Below are 14,815 nucleotides of genomic sequence, written 5' to 3'. Positions count from 1 at the left end.
AATGGCATAACATTAGTCAATGAAACTTTCAGGTTCCCACAAGGGAATGAAGCAAAGAACTAAGATCTAGCCACTACCAGTGAGGTGAAGGCCATGAAAAAACAAAATGAGGAATAAGAAAAAGAGGGCCTGGCAGCCTAGATACAACTCCAAGCCAGCCCAGGATCATCAGCCCAGAGGCTGCAACCAAGGAGAAAGGTGGGCAGGTCTCACCATGAGAGGTGATGGGAGTCCACCTGGACTCTGCCCGAGGCCCGGCCAAAGTTAGCTGGTAGAGATGCCCAGCTCGGGGAGGGGAGAAGGCAGTATTTGGGGATGCTCCTCTTCTTTGGATGATGCAAGGCAGTGAGTTGGATTTTAGTATTCCCCAAACCACCACTGGGATCCCAGGCTTGTGTCTTATGGAATAAATGCAGGGAAAATTAAGATCTAAACAAGATCATAAAAGTATTACTGCAAGATCATTTCTTTCAATCCAGTACATATTCCTTGAGGCCTCCTAGGTATTAGACACTATAGTAAATATTAAGATTCCTAAGGCATGGTCCTTACATTTAAGAAGGGAGTCATTTAAGACTAAAACAATATCAACAACAACAAAAAGAATTTGGAGAGGTGAAAAATGTTATACAAAGTGCTGTAGTGAAAAGAACACAGAACCATTAGCCAGGGTAGCTGAATATGAATTCCATCTTTGTTAGCAACTCATTGTGTATCTTAATTTTTTTCTTCATAAAATGGACTTATTACCACCAGCATTTTCTTTCTTACCTCCCAGGGTCATCTTGAGAACCAAATAAGATCATGGATGTGAAAATAATTAGTGAAATACAAAATTTAATCATCATTATTGTCATACTTTGCTTATGCAGTTCTGTACAAATAACTTGCAAGCCAACATTTTTAGTTATTTTTGAATTACTGTAAAATAAGGGAGCCCTTTGTCAAGAGGCTGAAGAGTTGAGATGTTTGGGTTCCCCAAAGCCTCTTTGACAATTGCATTCAACAGGAGTGTTTTCATGGAAGGATGCAGGCACCATCAGGTCCAACGTAAGCTGGGTTACTGTGTTTTGTCACTTGGTGTGTTGTAGCATTGCTTAACAGGGAAGGTACTGTGTTCTTTCCTTTTTCTTTACACACATTGAGAAAATAAACCGCAGCAATCATGAAATCAGAACTTTGGTGAAACATATTGCAGAAGAACCAGGAAACATGTTGCAGTGGAGCCTGCTGGGTGCTGCTGCTGTTTGTGAGGTGAACAGGAGAATCAGGTTCTTATAGGTAAATAGAAAATGTGTACAAGGGAGTAATGTCTTGTTTTGTTTTGAGTGGTGTCCAGTACAGGACATAAGAGTGTTAGAACATTCATATTCCATGAGAACATTGAAAATGTGACTATATGAGACAGGATCTGGATTCTGACATTTATCATGTGACCTTGGGCAAGAAAAATAATCTCTCTAAATCCCATTTCTTCATTTATAAAATGAAACAATACCCACCCTTATAGGATTGTTATGAGGATAAAAGAGATACCATAAAGTAACTATCATTCTTGTGTTTAATAAATGTTCAATATCACTATGATTATTTAAAGAGTCCTTATAGAAATAGCTGCAGATAAACTATCTTTAACAGTGAAGACAAGGGCTTAAAAATGGAACACTCTTTTTCCACTTGAAAAACTCTTTATCTGCTTCAAACAGGGTAGGTACTCCATTCTGATATCATGCTGTTCTTGCTACCAGGAGTCAGGTCTGAGAGCAGGATGTTTTCCTAATTTGAATGCAACAACTGAGGTGGAAAATGATCAAGTGAGGTTTTCTTAGAAATGTTGCCTCTAATTTTAAATTCTTGCATTGATTCTTTTTGTTGTTTCTTAAAACAGGTTCCATTCTTATAGAAAAAGAAAAAAATGTCAATGTTTATAATGCTTATTAAAATAAAGTCACAATAGCCCACAAGGCCAGAAACTCAGCTTGCAGACCATTTGGCAACGAGGTGAGGCAGAGTCCTCCTACAAACACAGACAGTACGTCTCTCCTCAGATGGCATGATGGAAGCTTTCTTATTTTGTAAATTTTCCCTCATTGATAAAAATGTGTGAGATATCTATAAAATATACATATAAAACTATGACATACATTGTTGACATGAACATGAATGCATACCCAACAGGAAGAACGTGCCCACGTACATAAATAGAACTGCTGGGGGGATCAAAATGCCCAACACAGTTTATCTTTAATCTGTCAGTGACTAGGGATCAGGTCTCAGTTTCTTCTTGTCTTTATCTGGGCCACTGCCTAGGTGACCTAATCTGATCCTGTGTCTACACAGTAACCCCCAGATGGATCCCGCCATGCTCAGCCTTTCCTCCCAACTTCAGACCTGTGTATCCTACTACTGACTGGACATCTTGATTTTCTCCTCAGAGTTGTTGCTTCCACAGACTTGATCACCTCAGTAAATGGACACTCCATTCTTCCAGTTGTTCGGAAACAAAGTTGGGTTATACTTGACTCCTCTCTTCATATCACACCACTCATCCAATCAATTAACAAGTTCTGTGGTTCCCACCTTCAAAGTACATCCTCAGGTTACTCACTGCTACCACCATCATCTGCTGTTGCAGATATACACCTCGTTTCTGCTCTTTTGCCCCTAAAGTTTATCATCCTCAGAACAGCCAGTGATTCTTTTAAAATACAAATCGAATAATTATGTTGTTTCTCTTCTTAAATCTCTCTAGAATCTAAGATCTTTATAAAGACCTGTATTGCCCTACACGATTTGTTTCCCTGCCATTTCTCCAATTTCATCTCCTCCCTCCAACCCTGCCTCAATTCTCCCTGGGTCACCGGTGCCTCTTCACAATTCTGCAGCTAAGCCTCAGGGCCTTTGCCTCGAACTGTTCCTCCTGGGGTGCTGTGTTCCCCAAGTTGGTTTGCTTGCTCACCTACTTCAGATATAGGTCTCAGGTCTTCACTAAGAGCTCTGTGTAATTCTCCAAACACCTCAAGTCTGCTACCCTCTCTATCCCCTTTCTCAAAGTATTAAGTCACGTGTCAACCGGAAAACAGAAATCACTCTGAGTGTTTAAAACAGGAGGAATTTAATGCAGGAAATTAGTTCTGTGAGTGATGGCTGAGAAGCCAGAGGAGATAGAGGAACAATCCAGTAGTTAGAAACAGTAGGAAATCGCTAGTCCCCGTCCCCTCATGCAGGTGGGAGAAAGCCACCCATATCACCTGGCGGAGGCAGGCAACACAGTGGTTGTGGCAGAGGTGGAGCAATGGGGAGACAGCCACCACTACCGATGCTGACTTCTCCCTTCTCCTGCCCTCTGGGCTCTCGGTACCTCTCATTGGATGAACTCACTGAGGCCTGTGCTGAGCCTGCAGGGGACAGCACCCACCATCTTGTTCTGAGCAGAGGAACCAACTACAAGGCAAACAGGCCCAGCACCGGCACAATCTGCTCTCTGCTTTTCCTCAGAGCATTTATCATCCTTGAAATATGTACATTTTTTTGTTTATTTGTAGTTTCTCTACTTTGACTGGAATATGGTGTCCATGAAGGCAGGGGCTTTGCTGTTTTGTTCACTGTTATACCCCCAGCTCCTAAAACAGTGCCTGGCACATAGTAGGCAGTCAATAAATATTTGATGAATGAGAGAATATGTCTCAACAGACAGTGCATCTGACTTATAGCAGGCATTAAACACATATTGAGTAATTGAAACTGATTAACAATTATAATACCAAGGTAACTGTTATGTGAAAAATAACAATGTGCCAAGCTAGATGAAATCCATCTTAACATTTTATAATGCAAGACTCCTGAGAAGATCACATTCATATGAAGAAACTTATAATTTATGATGCATTTTCATTTGTGGTTCCTTCGAATCCCTAGTATCATATTTCCTGAAGCTTTTAGACTCATTTAGTTTCCATTTCATCTTCATGAATTTGTCATTTGAAATACTTCCCATTTGATTCTTTTTACTTCTAAGTTTTAAAAATAGTTCAGGAAACCTGAAATTCTAAATTCAGTGTATCAAAGCAATAAAACAAACTTTGGAAATAAATGCTTCTATTTGTTACTAGTAAAATTGAGCACTGTAATTTATTAAAAAATGGACAAAAATCATTAATTTGTCAAATCTCAGGACTAAAACCAAATTTGGCCTTATTGTCAATTAAGCAATAAATACTGCATGAAACTATAAATAGTAGTCAGACAGAAACACTTCTCTGTTCTGGAAACTTATCACTGTAAAGAGGTCTTAAATTCATTGTTGACTGTCTTGTTTGTATTTTTTTGTTGTTCCTAGAGATCAAATTCTAAATCTAAGTGATTCAAAGTGGATTTTTATTTTCATGTGGAAACTTCGGATAGATAGTGGTATTGGGTAGTAAGTGAATAAAGACCCCAAATTTATGATATTATGACCAATTTAAGTATGTTGAAGATATTTCTTAGGTGCTGATCTTCATTTTGAAGATTCTCTATATGCGAAGACAAACAAGGGGCTGAATTTCAGGCCCAAAGATATGTCATGTGTTCACGGGACTTCCCTGGTGGTCCAGTGGCTAAGAGTCCGCCTTCCAATGCAGGGGACACAGGTTTGATCCCTGGTTGGGGAACTAAGATGCCACATGCTGTGGGGCAATTAAGCCTGCATGTCACATCTAGAGAGCCCATGAGCTGCAACTACTGAGCCCGCACGCTCTGAAGCCCATGTGCCACAGTGAAGACCCAGCACAGTGAAAAAAAAAAAAAAAATATATATATATATATATATATATATATACATGTCATGTGTTCAAAATAATTGCAAGACCAAAACCAAAAACAACAATAAATCATCCTGTTTTCCTCTGGGACAAATGGTTCATTCAGGTGAGAGTCTTTGGAGAGTCCACCCATGATAAATAATAGAAAGGTTATGATGAGTTTCTCTCTTTGTCCCAAGGCAAGAAGAATTCAATACATTCTCTGTGTGTGAATTTATTTGTTCCATCTCAGCTGCTCATATCTCCAAAATGAATAATATTTCTTGACATAGTCTTGTTCATGCTTGTTTTTAAAGCTGTTTCTTTCTTTCAGGACCTGATCACAGGTCCTTGAGAAAACAAAGTTTGCTGTTCCAGTCAATTTGTTCCCAGTATGTGTATGGTACAGCAGGCTTCTAGTTTTTCCAACTGTTTGTACTTTTGGATAAACTGTTTAACTTACCTAATTACAATAATGATGGCTCACACTTATCTGACACTGTGCATTAAGTGCTGATTCTACGAGCTGTATGTGACCAGTTGTTCAGAGTCTGGGTTTCTTACTCTCCTCCTTTCACAAATGGAGAACCCAAGGCACAGAGAGGTCAGTAATTTGCCCAAAGTCCCACAGCTGTTAAATGGAGGAAGTGGCGGCAAGCCTAAGCAGTCTGGCTCCCGCGCCCATACTCTTCCCAGCCTCCAGGCTAGCAAAGGGAAACTAAAACGTCTTCTTTATGAAGAAAGGCCAAAGTGTATTTTGGTACTCTTCTCTGGGAGAAAAAATAAGCTGCTTTTCCAAGAAAAGGGAGGCCCTGACGGCATGTTCAAGAGACAGTAAACAAAGTTACAACTTAACTGCTTTATGTTTAAAAAGAAAAATAATTAAATAAGGAGGAACTTGGGTTCCTCATAGAGGGCAAAGCAGGGAGGGGGTCAGACAGGGGAGACCGAGGGTGGAGTCCAGGGCAGAAGTGACTGGAGAGATGACTGAGGGTTGGGTTGGCTAAAGGACATTAAGAATAAGAAGGCTTTTCCCCAACCACTTGGAGGGCCTTAGAAAACTCCATAGGTTTTTTGAAGTCAAGTTCATTTAAATATCAAAGGATGAGTGATATCACCTGACCTCTGGGTTATACTTATAAATCTTTAACATTGCCCTAATAGTCAACATAGGTTCCTTAGAAAACTGTTTTTAGATATTCCACTAGGTTGAAAATAGGATTATTCTTATAGTTGTATCAAATTTTTTCTTGAAAATCAGGGAGACAGTAAATGCCCATAAGCAAATCTGAGTACAATTTCAGATGCTCTCCAAATATCACAGGTATTTATGCCACAGACTGAGAATAGATGTCAGGAAACAAAACAAGACTGATCAACATTTGAAAATCTACTTCATGTTATGTACTAACTTGCACTACTTTTTCTAATAAGCAATGTTGAAATAGAATTAATGTACAATAAAATTCACTAATTTTAGGTGTACATTCTTAAAAAATATATATTCAGTAGTCTCACCACCACCATAATCATGATATTGAACATTTCCATCACACGTGTTCCTTTGTAGTCGTCCCTTCCTCCACTTCAGGCCCCTGGCAACCAGCCATCTGTTTTCTATCATTATAGTTTTGCCTTTATAATTTTTCATATAAATGAAATCACATGATACATGGTCTTTTGTGTCTGTCTTCTTTCATTTAACATAATGCTTTTGAGATGCATGCATATTGTTGCATGTATCATTCATTTATTACTTTTTATTGCTGAATAGTTGTCCATGGGATGTACCACAGTTTATCCATTCACTGATTCATAGACATTTGGGTTGTTTCCAGGTTTTAGATATCATAAATAAAGCTATCATGAACATTTATGTGCAACCAGTTATGTGAGCATGTTTTCATTTTTCTTGGATAAACGTTTAGGAGTGAGGTCATTGGGTCACATGACATGTATATGTTTAATTTTATAAGAAACAGCCAGACTATTTTCCAAAATGCCTGCATTATTTTTCCTTCTCACCAACGCTCTAAGAGAGTTCCAGTTACTCTACATCTTGTCAACATTTGGTATTTTCTGTCTTTTTAATTTTAAACATTCTGGTGGGTATGTAGTAGTATCCCATTGTGGTTTTAATTAGAATTTTCCTAATGGTTAAGATGTTGAATATCTTTTCATGCGTTTGTTAGCCACTCATATAGCAAATATTTTAGCCATTTAAAAAACTGAGCTGTTTGTCTTCTTATTTTCAAGTTAGAAGCATTCTTTATATATTCAGGATAGAAGTACTTTATCACATATATATTTTTTGAAAATATTTTCTCCCAATGTGTGGCTTTTCCTTCCTTTTTGAAAAGCAACGTTTTTTGTTTGTTTGTTTGTTTGTTTTTGTGGTATGCGGGCCTCTCACTCTTGTGGCCTCTCCCGTTGTGAAGCACAGGCCCTGGACGCGCAGGCTCAGCAGCCATGGCTCATGGGCCCAGCCGCTCTGCGGCATGTGGGATCTTCCCAGACCGGGGCACGAACCCGTGTCCCCTGCATCGGCAGGCAGATTCTCAACCACTGCGCCACCAGGGAAGCCCTGAAAAGCAAGGTTTTTAAATATTGATGAAGTTTAATTCATCAATTTTTTCTTTTATGGTTCACACTTTTTATGTCCTATCTAAAAATCTTTGCTTGATCCAAGATCACAACATTTTAAAAAATATTTTCTTCTAGAAGTTTTATATTTTTAATTCCTCTATTTAGAGGTCTATGACCCATTTTTAGTTAATTTTTGTGAATGGTGTGAGTTAAGAATTGAAGTATTTTTTTAAACATGTTTGTATATTTGATTATTCCAGGGAAAGTTTTTTTGAAAGATGCACCTACTATTCCCTACATGCTATGTATTAAGCTGTACTTCTTAAAATTTACTTTCTGGTTCAAAGATGAAATCACTCTTTTCTATATCCCTTTGTTTTTCTGTTTTTCATGTGACTCACTTTATTGTGGTATTCACTTTTTTTTAACATCTTTATTAGAGTATAACTGCTTTACAATGGTGTGTCAGTTTCTGCTTTATAACAAAGTGAATCAGCTATACATATACATATATCCCCATATCTCTTCCCTCTTATGTCTCCCTCCCTCCCACCCTCCCTATCCCATCCCTCTAGGTGGTCACAAAGCACCAAGTTGATCTCCCTGTGCTATGAGGCTGCTTCCCACTAGCTATCAGTTTTACATTTGGTAGTGTATATATGTCCATGCCACTCTTTCATGTCATCCCAGCTTATGCTTCCCTCTCCCTGCATCCTCAAGTCCATTCTCTAAGTCTGTGTCTTTATTGCTGTCTTGTGCCTAAGTTCTTCAGAACCTTTTTTTTTCTTTAGATTCCATATATATGTGTTAGCATATGGTATTTTTTTTCTCTTTCTGACTTACTTCACTCTGTATGACAGACTCTAGGTCCATCCTCCTTACAACAACTAGTTCAATTTAATTTCTTTTTATGGCCAAGTAATATTCCATTGTATACATGTGCCACATCTTCTTTATCCATTCATCTGTTGAGGGACACTTAGGTTGCTTCCATATCCTGGCTATTGTAAGTAGTGCTGCAATGAACATTGCGCTACATGTCTTTTTTGAATTATGGTCTTTTCAGGGTATATGCCCAGTAATGGGATTGCTGGTTTGAATGGTAGTTCTATTTTTAGTTTTTTAAGGAACCTCCATACTGTTCTCCATAGTGGCTGTACCAATTCACATTCCTACCAGCAGTGCAAGAGTGTTCCCTTTTCTCCATACCCTCTCCAGCATTTATTGTTTGTAGATTTTTTGATGATGGACATTCTGACCGGTGTGAGGTGATATCACATTGTAGTTTTGATTTGCATTTCTCTAATGATTAATGATGTTAAGCATCCTTTCATGTGTTTGTTGGCAATCTGTATATCTTCTTTGGAGAAATGTCTATTTAGGTCTTCTGCCCATTTTTGGATTGGGTTTTGTTTTTTGATATTGAGCTGTATGAGTTGCTTGTATATTTTGGAGTTTAATCCTTTGTCAGCTGCTTCACTTGCAAATATTTTCTCCCATTCTGAGGGTTGTCTTTTCATCCTGTTTATGGTTTCCTTTGCTGTGCAAAACCTTTTCAGTTTCATTAGGTCCCATTTGTTTATTTTTGTTTTTATTTCCATTTCTCTAGGAGGTGGATCAAAAAGGATCTTGCTGTGATTTATGTCATAGAGCGTTCTGCCTATGTTTTCCTCTAAGAATTTGATAGTGTCTGGCCTTACATTTAGGTCTTTAATCCATTTTGAGTTTATTTTTGTGTATGGTGTTAGGGAGTGTTCTAATTTCATTCTTTTACATGTAGCTGTCCAGGTTTCCCAACACCACTTATTGAAGAGGCTGTGTTTTCTCCGTTGTATTTTCTTGCCTCCTTTATCAAAATAAGGTGACCATATGTACGTGGGTTTATCTCTGGGCTTTCTGTCCTGTTCCATTCATCTATATTTCTGTTTTTGTGACAGTATCATACTGTCTTGATTACTGTAGCTTTGTAGTATAGTCTAAAGTCAAGGAGCCTGATTTCTCCAGCTCCGTTTATCTTTCTCAAGATTGCTTTGGCTATTCGGGGTCTTTTGTGTTTCCATACAAATTGTGAAGTTTTCTCTTATAGTTCTGTGAAAAATGCCATTGGTATGGTAGTTTTATAGGGATTGCATTGAATCTGTAGATTGCTTTGGGTAGTATAATCATTTTCACAATGCTGAATCTTCCAATCCAAGAACATGGTATATCTCTCCATCTGTTTTCTTTCATCAGTGTCTTATAGTTTTCTGCATAGAGGTCTTTTGTCTCCTTAGGTAGGTTTAATCCTAGGTATTTTATTCTTTTTGTTGCAACGGTAAATGGGAGTGTTTGCTTCATTTCAGTTTCCGATTTTTCATCCTTAGTGTATAGGAATGCAAGAGATTACTGTGCATTAATTTTGTATCCAGCTGCTTTACCAAATTCATTGATTAGCTCTAGTAGTTTACTGGTAGCATCTGTAGGATTCTCTATGTATAGTATCATGTCATCTGCAAACAGTGACAATTTTACGTCCTCATTTCCAATTTGTGTTCCTTTTATTTCTTTTTGTTCTCTGATTGCTGTGGCTAAAACTTCCAAAACAATGTTGACTAATAGTGATGAGAGTGGGCAACCTTGTCTCGTTCCTGATCTTAGTGGAAATGGTTTCAGTTTTTCACCATTGAGAACGATGTTGGGTGTGGGTTTGTCATATGTGGCCTTTATTATGTTGAGGTAAGTTACCTCTATGCCTACTTACTGGAGGGTTTTATCATAATTGGGTGTTGAATTTTGTTAAAAAGTTTTTTCTGCATCTATTGAGATGATCATATGGTTTTTATTCTTCAATTGTTAATATGGTGTATCACATTGATTGATTTGCATATATTGAAGAATCCTTGCATTCCTGCGATAAAACCCACTTGATCATGGTGAATGATCCTTTTAACGTGCTCTTGGATTCTGTTTGCAAGTATTTTGTTGAGCATTTTTGCATCTATATTCATCAGTGATATTGGCCTATAGTTTTCTTTCCTTATGACATCTTTGTCTAATTTTGGTATCAGGGTGATGCTGGCCTCATAGAATGAGCTTGGGAGTGCTGCTCCTCTGCTACATTTTAGAAGAGTTAGAGAAGGATAGGTGTTAGCTCTTCTTTAAATGTTTGATATAATTCACCTGTGAAGCCATCTTGTCCTGGGCTTTTGTTTGTTGGAAGATTTTTAGTCACAGTCTCAATTTCAGTGCTTGTGATTGGTCTGTTCATATTTTCTATTTCTTCCTTGTTCAGTCTCAGAAGGTTGTGCTTTTGTAAGAATTTGTCCATTTCTTCCAGATTGTCCATTTTATTGCCATAGAGTTTCTTGTAGTAATCTCTCATGATCCTTTGTATTTCTGCAGTGTCAGTTGTTACTTCTCCTTTCTCCTTTCTAATTCTATTGATCTGAGTCTTCTCCCTTTTTTTCTTGATGAGTCTGGTTTATCAATTTTGTTTATTCTCTGAAAGAACCAACTTTTAGTTTTATTGATCTTTGTTATTGTTTCCTTCATTTCTTTTTTTTTATTTCTGTCTCATCTTTATGATTTCTTTTCTTCTGCTAACTTTGGGGTATTTTTGTTCTTCTTTCTCTAATTGCTTTAGTTGTAAGTTTAGGTTGTTTATTTGAGATGTTTTTTGTATCTTAAGGTAGGATTTTATTGCTATAAACGTCCCTCTTAGAACTGCTTTTGCTGCATCCCATAGGTTTTTGGGTTGTCGTGTTTTCATTGTCCTTTTTTTCTAGGTTTTTTTTACTTTCTTTTTGATTTCTTCAGTATATCTTGGTTATTAAGTAGTGTATTGTTTAGCCTCCATGTGTTTGTATTTTTGACAGATTTTTTCCTGTAATGGATATCTAGTCTCATAGCATTGTGGTTGGAAAAGATACTTGATATGATTTCAATTTTCTTAAATTTACCAAGGCTTGATTTGTGACCCAAGATATGATTTATCCTGGAGAATGTTCCATGAGCACTTGAGAAGAAAGTGTATTCTTTTATTTTGGATGGAATGTCCTATAAATATCAATTAAGTCCATCATGTTTAATGTAACATTTAAAGCTTGTGTTCCCTTATTTATTTTCATTTTTGTTGAAGTGTGCATTGGTGAAAGTTGAGTGTTGAAATCCCCTATTATGATTGTGTTACTGTTAATTTCCCCTTTGAAGGCTGTTAGCATGTACCTTATGTATTGAGTTGCTCCTATACTGGATGCAGAAATATTTACAATTGTTATATCTTCTTCTTGGATTGATCCCTTGATCATTATGTAGTGTCCTTCTTTTTCTCTTGTAATAGACTTTGTTTTAAAGTCTATTTTGGCTGATATGGGAGTTGCTGTTCCAGCTTTATTTTGATTTCCATTTGCATGGGATATCTTTTTCCATCCCCTCACTTTCAGTCTGTATGTGTCCCTGGATCTGAAGTGGGTCTTTTGTAGACAGCATATATACAGGTCTTGTTTTTGTATCCATTCAGCCAATCTCTGTCTTTTGGTGGGAGCATTTAATCCATTTACATTTAAGGTAATTTTCTATATGTAAGTTCCTATTACCATCTTTGTAATTGTTTTGGGTTTGTTATTGTAGGTCTTTTCCTTCTCTGTGTTTCCTGCCTAGAGAAATTCCTTTAGCGTTTGTTGTAAAGCTGGTTTGGTGGTGCTGAATTCTCTTAGCTTTTGCTTGTCTGTAAAGGTTTTAGTTTCTCCGTCAAATCTGAGTGAGATCCTTGCTGGGTAGCGTAATCTTGGTTGTAGGTTTTTCCCTTTCATCACTTTAAATATGTCCTGTCAGTCCCTTCTGGCTTGCAGAGTTTCTGCTGAAAAATCAGCTGTTAACCTTATGGGGATTCCCTTTTATGTTATTTTCTGTTTTTCCCTTGATGCTTTTAATATTTTTTCTTTGTAATTTATTTTTGATTGTTTGATTAATATGTTTCCTGGTGTGTTTCTCCTTGGATTTATCCTGTATGGGACTCTCTGCACTTCTTGGGCTTGATTGATTATTTCCTTTCCCATATTAGGGAAGTTTTTAACTATAATCTCTTCAAATATTTTCTCAGTCCCTTCTTTCTTCTTCTTCTGGGACCCCTATAATTTGAATGTTGGTGCATTTAGTGTTGTCCCAGTGGTCTCTGAGACTGTCCTCAATTCTTTCCATTCTTTTTCTTTATTCTGCTCTGCAGTAGTGATTTACACTATTTTATCTTCCAGGTCACTTATCCATTCTTCTATCTCAGTTATTCTGCTACTGATTTCTTCTAGAGAATTTTTAATTTCATTTATTGTGTTGTTCCTCATTTTCTTTTGCTCTTTAGTTCTTCTAGGTCCTTGTTAAACGTTTCTTGTATTTTCTCCATTCTATTTCCAATATTTTGTATAATCTGTACCATTATTGCTCTGAATTCTTTTTCAGGTAGACAGCCTATTTCCTCTTCATTTGTTTGGTCTTGTGGGTTTTTACCTTGCTCCTTCATTTTCTGTGTGTTTCTCTGTCTTCTCATTTTGCTTAAATTACTGTGTTTGGGGTATCCTTTTTTCAGGCTGCAGGTTCTTAGTTCCCGTTGCTTTTGGTGTCTGCCCCCAGTGGGTGAGGTTGTTTCAGTGGGTTGTGTAGGCTTCCTGGTTGAGCGGAATAATGCCTGTGTTCTGCTGGATGAGGCTGGTCCTTGTCTTTCTGGTGGGCAGGTCTGCATCTGATGGTGTGTTTTGGGGTGTCTGAGACCTTATTTTAGGCAGGCTTTCTGCTTGTGGGTGTGTTTGTGTTCCTGTCTTGCTCATTGTTTGGCATAGGGTTTCCAGCAATGTAGCTTGCTGGTCTTTGAGTGGAGCTGGTTCTTAACGTTGAGATGGAGATCTCTGGGAGATTTTCGCCATTTGATATTACTTGGAGCTGGGTGGTCTCTGGTGGACCAATGTCCTGAACTCGGCCCTCCACCTCAGAGGCACAGGCCTGATGGCTGGCTGGAGCACCATGACCCTGTCATCCACATGGCTCAGAATGAAAGGAAGAAAGAAAGAGAGAAAGAGAAAAAATAAAATAAAGTTATTAAAATAAAAAATAAAATATAATTATTAAAAATTAAAAAAATTTTAAAATAATAAAAAAGAAAGAAGAGAGCCACCAAACCAAAAAACAAACCCACCAATGATAACAAGCACTAAAAACTATACTAAAACAAACAAACAAAAAACAACAACAATAACAGAAATAAATACAAAACAAAAAAAACCGGACAGACAGAACCCTAGGACAGATGGTAAAAGCTAAGCTATACAGACAGAGCACACACAGAAGCATACAAATTCACACTCACTGATAGAAAAAATAGAAAACGTATATATATATATCGTTGCTCCCAAAGTCCACCGCCTCATTTTGGGATTATTCATTGTCTATTCAGGTATTCCACAGATGCAGGGTACAAGTTGATTGTGGAGATTTAATCCACTGCTCCTGAGGCTGCTGGGAGAAATTTCCCTTTCTCTTCTTTGTTCACACAGCTCCCGGTGTTCAGCTTTGGATTTGGCCTTGCCTCTGCATGTAGGTCGCCTGAGGACATGTGTTCCTACTCAGAGAGGATGGGGTTATAGTAGCAGCTGATTAGGGGGCTCTGGCTCACTCAGGCTGGGGGGATGGAGGGGTACAGAATGTGGGGTGAGCCTGCGGTGGCAGAGGCCAGTGTGAAGTTGCAACAGCCTGAGGTGTGCTGTGTGTTCTCCTGGGGAAGTTGTACCTGGATTATGGGACCCTGGCTATGGCGGGCTGCCTAGGCTCCCAGGAGGGGATGTGTGGATAGTGACCTGTGCTTGCATACATGCTTCTTGTTGGTGCAGCAGCAGCCTGAGCGTCTCATGCCCGTCTCTGGTGTCTGCGCTGGTAGACATGGCTCACGCCCATCTCTGGAGCTCATTTAGGCGACACTTTTAATCCCCTCTCCTTGCACATCGTGAAACAAAGAGGCAAGAAAAAGTCTCTTGCCTCTCAGGCAGTTCCAGACTTTTTCCCGGGCTCCCTCCCGGCTATCTGTGGCGCAATAGCCCCTTTCAAGCTGTGTTCACGCAGCCAACCCCAGTCCTCTCCCTGGGATCTGACCTCCGATGCTGGAGCCTCAGCTCCCAGCCCCCACCTGCCCTGGTGCGTGAGCAGACAAGCCTCTCCGGCTGTGAGTGCTGGTCGGCAGCGATCCTCTGTGCAGGAATCTCTCCGCTTTGCCCTCTGCACCCCTGTTGCTGTGCTCTCCTCTGTGGCTCTGAAGCTTCCCCACACCCCCAGTCCATCTCCAACTGTGAAGGGGCTTCCTAGTGTGTGGAAACCTTTCCTCCTTCACAGCTGCCTCCCACTGGTGCAGGTCCCATCCCTATCCTTTTGTCTCTGTTTTTTCTTTTTTCTTTTGCCCTACCCAGGTACGTGGGGGAGTTTCTTGCCTT

Source organism: Hyperoodon ampullatus (genome assembly GCF_949752795.1).
Source record: "Hyperoodon ampullatus genome assembly, chromosome: 7".
NCBI lineage: Eukaryota > Metazoa > Chordata > Mammalia > Artiodactyla > Ziphiidae > Hyperoodon > Hyperoodon ampullatus.
Note: the sequence above shows the minus strand (reverse complement) of the source record.